The sequence below is a fragment of the Calonectris borealis genome, chromosome 1 (genome assembly GCF_964195595.1).
Source record: "Calonectris borealis chromosome 1, bCalBor7.hap1.2, whole genome shotgun sequence".
Taxonomy (NCBI): Eukaryota; Metazoa; Chordata; class Aves; order Procellariiformes; family Procellariidae; genus Calonectris; species Calonectris borealis.
In genome coordinates, this window is record NC_134312.1 from 198,133,506 (window position 1) to 198,148,579 (window position 15,074).

The following is a 15,074-nucleotide window of genomic DNA, read 5'->3' on the forward strand; positions in this document are numbered from 1 at the left end:
TTGCATAATACCTGTGTTAGTACAATATCTGGACACCTAGACATCAAATTTTCTCTCCAAACTTGAGAAAGGCAAGAAGCAGCATCTCAGTTATACAGTTGAGAGGCACAAAGCTACCTGATGACACTGCCAGGCACACAAGGCCCGTAGAAGGATCGGAAATTGGACCTAGATCACACCAATACTTAGCAACAAATGCTTCAACCATAAGATGAGTTATATTTCCTTCTCAGAAGCAAAATCCAGTTATTGCCTCAGGATCCCCTCCACTTAAAGTTGTGCTTTTTAAGACAGCTGTAAGTCAACCACTCCTTGATTTAATTAAATGGATTCCTTTCCCCATTCCCTGTTTCAACATTTCTGCTGTTATAGCTGCTGCTTCCAGGGTTGGAATCAGATTGGAAGTGAGCAGAAACTTAATCCAGAGGAAAGAAGTCAAAGCAGTTTATGGCATTACTGCTCTTATAGCTGAGACCAGGGAAGTGATAGTGAGAGCACTCAATCTGCTTCAGCACAAAGGGAAAAAAAAACAAACAGCCATTAAAGCTAACCTCCCATTTCATACTGAAACAGGATAGAGGCATTCAAAAGACCAGTTACAACATTTACTTGCCTAGGTGAATAGCAAGCTAAGCACAAGTGACTACCTAAAATGTGGTAACTAGCCCTGAAAGATTAGTAACTGCTTTTTATAAGAAATGGCATCAATATCGTCACAGAAAGAGGATTTAAGTCTAGTCATAGAATCATAGAATATCCTGAGTTGGAAGGCATCCACAAGGATCATCAAGTCCAACTCCTGACTCCACACAGGGCAGCCTAAAAGTTAAACCAGATACCTAAGAACATTGTCCAAACGCTTCTTGAACCCTGACTGGCTTGGGGCCACAACCACTTCCCTGCAGAGCTTGTTCCAGTGCTTGACCACCCCTCTCAGTGAAGAACTTTTTCCTAATATCCAATCTGAACTTCCCCTGATGCAGCTTTAAGTCATTCCCTTATGTCCTGTCACCAGACACCAGAGAGAAGAGATCAGCACCTCCCTTTCCGCTCCCCCTCATGAGGAAGTTGGAAACAGTGATGAGGTCACCCCTCAGTATCCTCTTCTCCAAGCTCAACAAACAAAGTATCTTCAGCTGCTCCTCATAAGTCATGCCTTCTAGTCCTAGTCCATCTTACTGGTAGAATACAGACCTATGACACTAAAGAGCTCAGAGATGTTGCAATTTTCTGTCACCCTCTGCTGCCACATTTCCCAAAATCATGTAGGAGTCCCAGCAAACTCTGAGAAGGTCAACAAAAAATCTTATTGAGTAGAAGAAAATAGACATTTCTTATATATTTATCCCTCATGCACACAGAGACATCTGTCATGTCCCAAGGACTGTATTACATGACATCTCATGTATGTATTACAAATTCTGTTTACCTTGTTAGCCACCTAAGTAGTTAATGCCTGCATCATTTCCATCTTTTTCATAAAAAGATGTTTTTGGTGAATGCTAACCTGGTATACATTGATTTCTGTGGTTTGTTTACAAAAAGAAAAAACAGCACATACCCATAAATATTTAAGACCAAATTAATTTTAAAAGCATGAAGTATTAAAGGATAATTTTTTAATAAATATAGAGTACTCTGAAAGAGGAGGGTGGATAGAAACTCAGAAAAAAATTGGTATCCTCTTCTCAGGAACAAGTAGTCACCAATCTAATGAAACATACCATCACATCTCAAGAAAAGCAGTTGCTCTTAGCTCCTGGTAAATTGTGAAGGTCCCTTTTTTCTTTTCCAAGAGATTAAGATGGAATCAGGGACAAACCATCAAAAAAAAAAAAAAAGAACCTATCCTCTGTGTTTTGGATCTAAAAAGTCTTAATTCTTACAATTCATACAGAACAGAACATTTCTTTACTTGTTTCCCATTACTTTAACAATAAACGTCATAAAATAGAATACGAACAGATTGCATGTTGAACTGATCACATTAATATTTCATAACTTGAGAGAGAAAGACCCATTTATCAAAATTCAGTAGCTGAACACCTGAAGAGAAGCCGCTCAGTTTTATACTGATGCCTGATGATAAGACGCCCTGCCTACATTTTAGAGTCATAGTCCAACCTTTTCCTCCTTTATAGGAGCCCTCCTGACAGTGCTTTCTCTTCTTCACTTCTAGCACCACTGCCTTTTGCATACTCTCTACTCCAGTTGCCAATAGAGCAAGGAAGGCTGTTGTGTCCTTCATGTATCCTACAGCTGCCTTCCTTCACCAGAGAGTTTACTAGCCTGGACTCTGCTTTGCATGCCTCGTTTTTGGCAATGTCATGTCTCACTGCTACTTTAGAAGTTGCCAGATGGTCCAACAAGAGTTGGAGGCATTGGTAGCTAAAGGGAGAGGTATAAACTAATGCTTCCAACTACCCTTTTCCCCCTGCAGTTTTACATTCCAATGTTTGCCTATTTGGTACAAAACTTTTTTTTTAAACTTTTTTTTTATTAGGACTGTTTACTAGTCATAGAATCACAGAATCATTAAGGTTGGAAAGGACCTCTAAGATCATTGAGTCCAACCGTCAAGACAGACTCTAAAGACTGTTTCTTACTCTCAAAAAAGAGTCCAGTAACTAGAAGAATGGGACAGGATAGTTGCTCCTCCCTCTTTCCTATCCACTCCCAACAGACTTCCCGAACTCCCCTCTGTCAGGGTAAAGTATCTTATTCAAATACTGTGTTCTTATTTGAACGTGAAAACTCCTCAGACAGGCCTCATAACATATTGTCAACTCTTTCCACAAACCCTCAGGACTAAATGCAGCTTCTCCCCAAATCATGGGGAAACTGTACCTAGCTAACTAAATGCTGGGAGGCTTCACATCAGGCAGCTGCCTGCAAAGATTCTCAGTGCCTCTTTTTTTTTTTTTTTTAAGGAGCCATTAACACCTATTTTTAAACTGTTCATTCTAAACACCAGTAAGTAGATTTTGAACCTAAACATGCTGAAGTGAAAACAATGGGGAAAAAATTAAATCCTAGAATGTTGATGTCCAGGATGTTTTTGTTTTTCTTTAAACAGAAACAAAGAAAGATACAGAATTCTGAAGTGAGCTTACTGTAAACTTGCCTCCATCCCAGCACTGCTGTTGCTGTTATCCTGGTGATAAAATATTCTTCTGTGAAATGCAATTACTAGTTTGAATCACATTGAGCTCACGAGATCCCACAATCCAAGAGGAATAGATTTCTTCACTAAGGCTGTAACCAGCTGGCTGCTGAGCAAAAAGAGGACTGCTATTGCCACCTCTGTGATGAGGCTCCAGGAGGCAATACTGCGGTTGTTGGCACCCTGCCTGAGGCTATTTAAGAATCACAAACTACGCAAACCTTGTGCAACTGCATTTGAAACCAAAGTTTTTGTGGATTGATAGGGTAACACTAGGCACAAATGCGTGATCCTCAAAGACTGTCATTTAAAGTTATCCAGGATTACATGCATTTTCCATACACCCCACCAAATTGTGTAACAAACCTATCAATACTTACGTTGCTCTTAACCACACTTTAAAATAGTCAATGTAATCTACAGAGACTACAAGCTGCATGTATGGAAAAAAAATCAAGCCATTAGAGACTAATCTACACACAGTTCAAGAAGCAATTTAACTACATCAGTTAAATTTAGAAACTGATGTAGTTAATCATTGCATAGGCAACCAAGATTTAAACCTCATCTTCAAGCAGATCCCTACACACTAGCTGCATAATTCAGAAGGGAAGTTACTACAGTGCCAATCATAGAAAAAGTTCAGAGAAGAGGCCAATGACTGCATTTATTTGCAATATTGAAGTAGCACTGAATTTCCCACATTCTCAGACAGTGATAATGAAGAACATTTCTGTATGCGTTCATATCACTATCTTGAAAACATGATGGGCATGCTAAGGCTCTCACAGCACAGGGGCCAGTTTTATTAAATTACTCCTCCTTGTGTATTAACATCAAACCCATTTTGCCACACTGCAATTTAAAAATATAAAGTCCCTCAACTCCATGCAGTCAAGTCCAAAACGTAAATAAGTGTACACTGAATAGAGTTTAACTCAAGACAGGCAAGAGTTCAGCCCAAATATTCAGCCTCTTCTAATACCAAAATCAGACAGAACATAAGAAAAGCTCATAGAAAATGCATGCACCTCTGAAGATCATAATCTGTGATCAGACTTCTTTGTTATCATGTATTACCATTTGTAATGCAAGGATTTTGGGGTACCTTCTCCTCTCTCATAGGCCTTTTGTCTCCCCTGGAGACCATTCGGGAAACATTGTCCTACTTCCCCCCCTATCCACTGCTATGTAATTAGCAATCTTCAGCTTTTGGCTGGTCCAGTAGTCCAAAAACTTTTCACCATTCTCCAGACGACTATTTCTCTCTCCTGCCCAACCTACCTTTCGCACTAACTCTCGCCTATTCTGAAAAGCTTCTTTCCTTCAGGGAAAATGCAAGCTGTAGTATTCTGAAGAAAATTCAGAGGAAACTTTTCTTAATAGTTTGTTTTAAATCAAGAATTTAAGTTACTAAATCATTCTATAATTTGCCAGCCACAAAGGATACAAGTTATGTGACTGAAGAGTCAGATAGTACAGGCAAAAGTCTTTGCAAATAAATTTGGTTTAACCCTGACTAAAAATACCTAAGTTGCTTTCACAGTAAAACTATTTCTAAAGACTGGAATAGTCTTATCCACACAGCAATCACAAACATAATTTTAACATCTTTCTTCAAAAAATATAACTGAATGTGCAACATTCTTATATGCTAAACTAACTATAAATGTGTATTTCTTAGAATGGCTTGTATGCGATGACAAAGGAGTTCTTCAGCTGGTCTAGTGAATTGACATTTGGGGCTGGTAAGCATCAGGGTCCCTTTTTAAGCCCTGCATTTGGTATTTCCTTCCCTGACTACATGCTCTCTAACTTTCTTTGTGGGAGACACTTTTGTAATGTAGTATTGTAGGATTACAATAGAAGTTTAGAAAAGCCAGTGCATGCTACTTACACGGGATAGCATGTTAAGGAATTGACAGCTTTCACAAACATCTAATAGCTGTATTTTGAGCAAATTGACAACTTTGGGGGGCATTTATATTAGCAAAACACACCAGGAAATCCAGAGAAGCAAGAAAAGACAAGGCAAAATTATAATCCAAGTGACAAAATGATGACTTGATTTAACATGAAAATGCCTTACTATGCATGCAAAACAGGTGAATTAAGCCATTTAAATTTTTAATTATGACTTGTAAGTGAAAATCTTTGAAGCAGAAGTTTAAAAAGAGAAAGATTAGATTTATGTAGAAATCAATTATTGTAAATACAAGCTTATTTTATTGACCAGGTAGATTTTCCAAATTGTATGTCCTATTAGAACATTTGTGATACATGAATGATCAGTGTTCAATCAAAAATTAGAATTTATTATGTTTACTAAAATTAGTTTTTAATACTTTTTTTAAAATCAAACACTGATTATTTTGAAGTACGTTCAACATTCTGTCTTTAAAATACCCTTCAGCTACATTAAACTCCAGACTATTAAACACTAGATACATTTCCATTAAATTCTACATTAAAGTTGTGCTTAACCTGCACAAAGAAACAGAAAATATTTGATAATACTACACTGAGTATGACCAGCAAATATCTTAAAATAATTTTTGAAGTTTTATGAATAAATACAACCTGGGTAAAATATTCCTAAACCTAGATTGTTATTCCTGTAACAACTAATCTCTACAATCTCCCATGAATAAAAGCAGGCAATGATGTTTCCACGCAGCATGAAATGCAGCTGAAATATAACAGTGCTGTAACAATTGTTAAGATTATAATCTAAAAAAAAAAAAAAAAAAAAGAAAGAAACGCTGGAAGTTAAAATGACAACTGTGACTTTTTAAATCCCAAAAGCAGGAGCAGAGGTCTGTAAAGCCAGCTATTAGAGAGACCGTTAGGTCTGGGGCCAGATACTGGAGAGATCAGGGGTTTTAAGTCAGCTACTTAGGTATGGATTAGCTACTGGAGACACCTTTGCACACACCTGTGTGACCACAGGACACCTGTAAATACATATTAAGAGGAATAAATCTCACTGTTTCATTAAATAATAAGCAATATGCTAATCTAATAATCTTGTAGTGAAGCATATTTTCAGTCTTTGATACGTCCGTTTGGTTTACCAAATTTTTTGCAGACTGCTTACCTTCCTTGACACACTTCTTCCGCCTTTCAAGTTTACAGCAAGTGATCTTTTTTTCCAAACAATTTCAGTATATAACCATCAAGTTACCTTACCATTCAATGGGAATTGTGGGAGGGGCAGAAGGAGGAAAGAATGGTTTTCATTCACCCTTCTCCTTCAAAGGCTGTTGCCATAACTTTCACATTTCTGCACCATATTGCTTCCTGATCCCTTCCATTCCTCAAAATAAAGTTTCTTACTTGACATTGTAAATGCATGCATGCATAGAGTTTTCCAGAACTCCTTTGAGTTTCTCCTAACTTAAGGTGCGCTCTCTTTCAGAACATATATGTTGATAAGCATCTTGAATATCATCAAGCATATAATCAGAGCTCAAAATTAAAATAAGCGAATGTGAATTTCAGCTGAGGGGACAACGTATGCCAAAGCATCATAGCCAGGGTTATAGCCAGGGTCAGCTCTAAGACATAGGCAAAGTCAACAGTATCCTAAAGCACCACTGCATACTTTGCTTTTTTCAGAGATCTTGAAGCAAGGCTGGCTGCGGTTTCTGCCAAAGGCAGCACTGTGGTGTGCAATGCAGGAAGAAAGCTGTCTCTCCTACAAGTAGCTAATACTACATTTAACCCCCTCATCTTCTCAGGAGGAAGAACAAACCTGCTCTCCAGCTTCTTCCCCTGCTCAAAAGGTTTCTCCTTCCCACTGCAGAAGCAGACAAGCTGCAGCCCCCTAAAAAAAAAAAAAAATTAATCAGCTTTACTTATTTTAACAAAATTGTCTGCACTTTGGCAGTAGTCCTTCATTAGCAGTGTGGCCCGTGTCTTATGTCACACAATGAAGGAAGTGCTACACAGCTGTTCTCATCCTCTTCCACTAACACAACAGATATTCCTCATCTAAAAGTCTATGGTGTGCATGTCGCAGCTGAGACAGATTGGGGGCGGGAGGATTTTTCCCAACAAAGCTAGTTTAATATCAATAAATATAAATCTTTTATTATCCGTTGCACTTTGAGGCAAACAGTCAAACATTTAACCTCAGCAGATTTAGTTTAAATCTCTAAGATGACACATCAGCAAAGTACAGATTATACAGGGTAAAAGTAATTAACAGATGCAAATTTATAAATCCAATATCTCATGAACAACCATGAATAAAGTAAATTTATTTCTGTTTTCTACACAATAAGATTAGTGTTTAAATGATACTAGTCTCCTGGGCTAGCAGTGCTTTTGACATTTGTTTCAGGGCCTAATACAGCATATCTTCAACACCACAAAAAAATAAACCTCCTTCCCAATGCTAACTGAAAACCCTCTGGGCAGTTTCCAAACTTCATCATTGGTCTTCAGTTTAAGGACTTACCACAGTTTTCAATGCTATTTGTAATAGTTTCACACAAATGCAAAGTAAATGACAAAGTATGTTCAGTAAGAGCTCCCTCGAACAACTTACCATTTAAAAAAGGGAGTAGAGAATATCCTTTCTGTTTACACGTTTGAGAAGACAGCTGTTCTGTAACTTGCTAGCACACTCAAGTGGCTTTCTCTACAAAGACAAATTTCAGCTTAGCTTTGCAATAATAGAATAATTAAAGATATACATTAAAAAATCAGGTTCAGTGATCAGTTAAAAAAACTTGCTAAAACATACATGAGTAGAATCTAGACATACTTTTAACTGTTTTGAGCTAAACATTATTTCATGTTACAGATTAAATTTTTTCAAGGTAAGAAAATAGCTTGTATTATTTTATAATCAATGCCCTTTTTTTAATTGGAAATATCTGCAGAGAAGGTAACATTTACCCACACAGACTGCGGGGATGGAAAAATGTGAGATAACGACCTATAGTAAGGCATAATAAAACACCAGGTACGAGTCCCTCTGAGATACTTCACAGTAAATTAAATATTACTAAACACAAACCCACTAAAACAAAACAAACACACTAAAAAAAGCAATGGGAATCTCTTGCAAAAATTAAATATTGAGATGCTTCCATGAAAATATCACAGATCCTAGCATCAAGAGAATATTCTGACTTAAAGATGAACATTTAGTTATACACTAAGTTTTTATAAATTACGTTTTTGTGGTTAAGACATAGCTGCTCTTTCTGCAAGAACTGTACAAAGATGATCTCTCAACTAGATCATTTGATCATAAGAGACTAATATTACAGCCATACTTTTGAAGGCTACTGCTGTACATTGATGGAACTTGATCAGACATTTTAGACAATAAAAATTTACAAGAGAGAAAAAAAACCTGCTCTATTTCAAGGATACATTTATCAAACGGGATTTATAACAAAGCCAAAGCATCTAGAAGAGCAAGACACTGTTAAAGTCACCGCACACAGATTTCTCAAAAGTAAGACATCAGTGACCTAGGCAACACTTCTTGTTCACTGTCACCACTTTAAGTTTCCTTCATTCTCCCTCAAAATATTAGAGCTGTAACATCATGGTGCCCTGACCTCAATTCCAGTAAGCATTGGTGCAGTGGCCACCTATTCCAAACATAATATTGCCCTCTAGTTAGCTTGCTACCAAGATCTACCAGTTGGCCAAGGCCTTGGTCCTCACTTAAGTGTTCACGTGCTTACAGAAGGAACTGTTCTGAAGTTACACATTATAAAAGGCTCAGGTACATATAGTTCATTCACATTCAGAGGTCTCCCTATCTTATCACCAGGATAGGTGTACTCTATGGGGAAGAAGGTGCCTTCCAAACACAGCTTCACAATCCTGACTAAAATTATGTCAGACAGGATCCTATTAACCTAAATGATTTGAACCAACAGTGATTTATTCAAGTATACCAGTGGTTCAAGAAACAGTAAATCTGCTTTAGAGCAATTAGCACTAGATTGAAAAACACTACAGAGCACTAGCCTAGCACAAGGTGACTGGAATTTTATACAGAACTCAAACCCTCTAGTATTATCAGGGTGGCCAAGGATATATTTACACATTACATTAGCCTCAGCAAAGGCACCTTATGAGGTTCTCAGTTCCCCACATTAGCTACTCGTTCGTGTCCACGCACTGCAGTTCATTGCTTCCATCAGTTACATCAACACAACGTCTGTAGTGCTGCACTACATAAACGGGATCACTGAATCCATCCTGTGATGACAGAACTCTCCACTCAGGTCAGCAATATGTGCAACCTATACAGGGATGGGAAGGAATCCGAGAATTACCACATGAATGGTGAGGATGAGACTCTTGCAGAGTTTTCACAGTGAAATGAGATCAACTACCCTGACATATATTCCAAGGGGTTAGTATAAATCCTTACATGGTTAAATAAAGACATCAAGACATGGCCAATGTCAAGCAGCTTTATATTTTTTTAAAAATCAATTTTTTCTGTTTCTTTTTTTTTTTTTTTTTTTTAAAGTAAAATATTAAAAAAAGACCCCGGATAAGCCAGAGAAGAAATGCTGGACTCTCTCACTACACGTTCTACATTTAAGATACATAGGTATGATGAAAAAAATATCGCAGATGCATGCAACATGAGATACAGAAAGGAAAATATATTTCAATACACCATTAACAGTCCAGCAATATCTATCTATGGGCACAACTGTGAATATACACACTCCCTTTTGAATGGATTCTTTCTTTCCCATAAAATCTTCAAGAGGAAAGAAATCCCAACTAAAGCCATTATGAAAAGATTCTTGCTCATTACCAAGTACATCACTGACTCCTCTGCCAAGTGCCTCATTTGACTCATATTCACTGACTAAATTACAGAAAGTACTGAACAGTTTCAACAGGATAAGATTTTAGAGATGCAGAATATATAACGCTGACTTCGGCTTAGAAATGTATATCCAGCTGAATTTTGTTTAAAATCAATGTTTTAAAACTTTCTAAACAGGACTCCTAGAAGTGAGGAGATTGTATGCAAGTTATTTGAAGAACAAGCTATATGGCACACAAAGGATTACTTCAGAAATCCACAGGAAAAAAAAATATAAAGGATTTAATGAAAGACATAACTTTTATACAGATTGAGGATTAAAAGTATCCAAATGGTAGGTCATCATCAAAATGGTGAAAAAAGGATTTTACTTTAAAGTCTGCTTTCTGGGTGGGGGGAGGGGTTTTAAAACATGGTTTCATACATGGAGATCCAAAGCTTACTACTGTAGTTTGAATTACAAAATAACTGTTTTATCAATGCACACACACAAAAAAGGAAGTGGTTTAAATTTTCAATACTGATTTGCCTTGTTAACTTCCTGTGTGTATTCAATCTTAAAAGCATGAAACTAAGATCTTGGAAACTACTGTAACTCTACAGCAGGCATTTGAAAAACCGAGACAGTTTCTGGAGTCTTCAAAGAGCAGAACCACACATCAATTAATGGTTAGGTCCCACTTGGTCTTAAGTACTTCTACAGTGGGATGGGGGGCTTTTCTGTGAGAGCCATACAATCAATTACTTAGAGCGAAGGGACCTCTCGGTGGCCCATCCTAAGCAGCTTTCATAAGATTGATCAAGACAACTAGAAAGTTTCTTATCTTTAAACAGCGGTTGATCCAGATCCCAGTCTTAAACTTGGGCACATAACAGGAGCAGCATAAAGGAAGACACAGCAGCTCACGTGTTCCAAGTGGTCTTTGATTTAAGATTCAATTCCTGTTGTCTAGCCCAAACTCTTGAGCTTCTAGACATCCAGAAATGCAGACTTAGTTAGGACATACACTATCCTTGGAGTGTGGAGAGCCATCTGCCCTCTGCCAAGCCTTCAGGGGACACTTCCTACTCCGTATCTTTCTGAGAACCGCTTTGATGGTCAGACTTGGTCACAGCACCCAGTGTGTCCTCTGCCACCAATTCCTTCCAAACAAGTTCAAGCTCTTGAAGTTTTTCTTGAAAGCACAGGCAGATAACAAAGTAAAAATATCCAGCCTGTTGTGGAGTATCTCTTTTACTCATTTTTACTCACTGGATTAAGGTACAAATATTCACTGCTTGACTGAGTACAGCAGTCCTTCAGTATTGGACAGAGGAGATACATTTAAACTGGAGGCTGGCAAAATCCTAAACATCTTGTGGAATTTAGCTGAGGTTAGACACTTGATCTTCAGAGATTTTGCAATCTACAAAAGACAGTCCGTCAAGCCTATAAGCCAGCCAGTAACAGTACTGGTCTGTCACACATGCTTGCCTGATAAGAAGCATGCTAGCATTGACCCACCCCCACGTATCTCATCTCTTTGGTACCTCAACGATAAGAGGCTTGCACAGGACACCACCTTCTTCCTTAATGGTCAGCACTGATTCTTCACTGCAAATGAAGCCAAGTTTAAAGACAAGGCTATACCACAAATGACTAGTAACAACCACAACAGGCAGGAAGTAGCTCTTTCATTCTCTCATCTTTGATCTAAAAAGAAAAGATTCTCCCATCATTGACCAAGAAGTAAGAGAAGGAACAATTTTCAGCTGGGGTGTCAATATTAAAATGTTTTCAAACACTTGAAAAGGTTTGCTGGCAGCATTTACCATCCCTAAATCTTCAGAGGTAACAATCCTAATCTCACAGTACAAGTTGTCTGCACTATCAGCCTGCTCCTTCTCCCAACATGGCCCCGCACTCTTCTCCAGAAGTTTAGTGTATACAGCTTTACAGAAAGGCAAAGAGCTCCCTCCTAGCTCCACCCCCAGAGATGTCTCCCTAATGCTTTACACAAAGGAATGCTGCTGGCTTTACATCAAAGTGGAGATCTGCTTGCGTAACAATACTAAAAATGGACCTTCCTCAGCAGATAGAGCCTCTGTAATTTCAGTTGTTGCCCACCCAGCCAGGGGGGCATTATACAGCATAGTTTGTCAGTTAATAAGATTTACGAACATGCTTCTTAAAATAAAAGTTCCCTTAAATTCTACTTTCTGGAACATACAACCTCATTTCTTGTGGTTAGCAGATACTGCTACAAAGCATGAACATCTAGACAGGTGCTTTGTATAAGTAAGTACCCCAGACAGAAAGAAAACCTGTGGACTCACTAACGGGATTAGTCCAAGGCTAGACGATGGGAAAGACAGAGGTACAGGCTTTCAAGTTAAAGGCTTCACTAAAAAAAAAGGATATGGTGACATGGGCAATAAGAAAACATTGTCAAATAGCTAACAGTCAACATTCAAAGCAAATAGTGGACTTCACCCTGTCCTGAACAAAACGTAATTTCTTTAGTTCAAACTTCTCCATAAGTAGTAGAGGGTCATGCAGTTTGTACCCTATTGTTTCATAATATTAGAGAGAAGTGGCAGAATAAGGGAAGCATGAATCAGCACAGGGCACAGAACCCCACTGAAAAGTTAATCAAAAATATCACATGTACACATATATACCACTAAAATGAGACACCTAACTACCAAGATTGATAAATGAAATTTAGTAGGCTTCAGAATGCCTAAGAAAAAAAAAGGCAAATTAAACAGAACGGATACTATTTTTAAAAAGGAAAAAAAATCACATCTATAAAGTAGTGTAACAGGGAAGGAGGTAGCAGCAAGGTCATACTTAATGCTATCTTACTGAGCACTGCCATAGCTGAGAGTCAGCTTCAATTGCATGGAATCAGAATTATGCAGATGGTCACAGGCTGCTCTCCCTAGCGCACCCCACCCAGGGGCAAGACATATTTTTACATCTGGATCTAGCTAAAAGTAACCACTTGCATCACTCTATGGCTAATTCCCCCTATAGCTCAAAAGTGAAAGGGAAATGGAAAAACAGAAGAGCATGAGATTCAATGTTTGGAGAAGAGGAGGCACACCCTTCACCCTAGCAGACAGAACAATCCTTTGTGGTATAGACCTGGGCTTATGCAAAAATCTCACCTTCCCTGTAATTATGTTCTCCTCAGAGGCCCCATCTGAGATATGAAGCTTGCTTCCTTTGTAAACTGCTCTATGATCCCTTAAAAGGCTTTTTTAAATACACTAACAGCAAGAGGAGGTCTAAAGAAAACATTGGACCAATGGTTGTTGAAGATGGTCAGCTAACTAATACGGATGAAAAAAAAAAAAGCAGAGGCACTCAATGCGGTTTTTTGCCTCAGTCTTTAATAATACTGATAGACCTTGGGCTGCCCGGTCCCCTGAGTCAGAGGACCATGAGTGTGGGAACAGTGACTTTCCATTTGTGGACACTGAAATTGTAAGGGACCAGCTGTATCAGCTGAATGTTCACAAGTCCATGGGGATTCATCCTGATGGGATTCATCCCAGAGTTCTGAAGGAGCTAGTGGATGTTATGGCAGGCCCTCTGTCTATCATCTGCCAAAGGTCTTGGGAGTCTGGGGAGGTCCCGCTGACTGGGAGCTAGTCAATATTATTCCAATTTACAAGGAGGACGTAAGGGAAGACCCAGGAAACTACAGACCTGTTAGTCCAACCTCCATTTCTGGAAAAATTACTGAGAAGATTATACTGGGTACTATTGAAAGGCATTTAAAGAATAATGCAATCATCAGGCACAGTCAACATGGGTTTACAAAAGGAAAGTCCCATTTAACTAATTTGGTATCTTTCTATGATAAAGTCACACGTCTAGTGGATGTAGTTTTTCTGGATTTTAGTAAGGCTTTTGACACTGTCCCTCACAGCATCCTTCTGGACAAACTGTCCAACTGTGGGATGAGGAGGTTCACAGCGTGCTGGGTGAAGAACTGGCTGAAGGGCAGGGCTCAGAGGGTTGTAGCGAATGGGGCTACATCAGGCTGGCAAGTGGTCACCAGCAGTGTTCCTCAGGGTTCAAATCTAGTCCTGTTCAACAATCTGGATGCACGAGTTGAATGCACCATTAGCAAGTTTGCTGCTGGTATCAAACTGGGAGGTGCTGTTGACTCTCTTGAGGGACAGGAGGCCTTGCAGAGGGATCTAGATAGATTGGAACATTGGGCAATGATTAATGGGATGAAATGTAACAAGACCAAATGCCGGATTCCGCACTTAGGATGGAGTAATGCCAGGCACAAGTATAAATTGGGAGAGGCGTGGCTGGAGAGCAGCCCTGCAGAAAAGGGTCTGGGGGTGCTGGTCGGCAGCAGGCTCACTATGAGCCAGCAGTGTGCCCTGGCAGCCAGGAGGGCAAACCGCATCCTGGGGTGCATCAAACACAGCATAACCAGCCGGTCAAAAGAGGTGATTATCCCGCTGTACTCAGTGTTGGTGCGGCCTCACCTGGAGTAGTGTGTGCGGTTCTGGGCCCCACAATTTAAGAAGGATGTGAAGGTCCTTGAATGTGTCCAGAGGAGGGCAACAAAGCTGGTGAAAGGGCTGGAAGGCATGTCCTGTGAGGAGCGGCTAAGGACTCTGGGCTTGTCTAGTTTGGAGAAAAGGAGGCTGAGGGGCGACCTCATTGCTCTCCACAGCTTCCTGAGGAGAGGAACTGGAGAGGGAGGTGCTGATCTCTTTTCCCTGGTATCCAGTGACAGGGTGTGTGGAAATGGTTCAAAGCTGCGCCAGGGGAGGTTCAGGCTGGACATTAGGAAGCGTTTCTTTACCGAGAGGGTGGTCAAACACTGGAACAGGCTTCCTAGAGAGGTGATGGATGCCCCAAGCCTGTCAGTGTTTAAGAGGCATTTGGACAATGCCCTTAACATGCTTTAAATTTTGGTCAGCCCTGAACTGGTCAGGCAGTTGGACTAGATGATCGTTGTAAGTCCCTTCCAACTGAAATAGTCTATTCTATCCTTATAAACAGTTCTCTCTCATATGTACATACTTAGGTATGCATGTAGATATAGATACTATTGCACTTTAGTTCTCACTATT

General features: G+C 39.3%; 1 protein-coding gene across 5 annotated transcripts in view; it reads right to left on the reverse strand.

Annotated features, from left to right (window-relative positions):
- Positions 1 to 15,074, reverse strand: part of WASF3 (WASP family member 3) — a 75,913-nt gene that overhangs the window by 44,079 nt on the left and 16,760 nt on the right. For all 5 annotated transcript variants that reach the window (XM_075139880.1, XM_075139878.1, XM_075139879.1 and 2 more), the window contains 2 exons: positions 7,716 to 7,808; positions 6,918 to 6,989 (listed from right to left, as the gene is read on the reverse strand). The gene's annotated coding sequence lies outside the window, so the exon portion shown is untranslated. The remainder of the gene's footprint in view (positions 1 to 6,917; positions 6,990 to 7,715; positions 7,809 to 15,074) is intronic.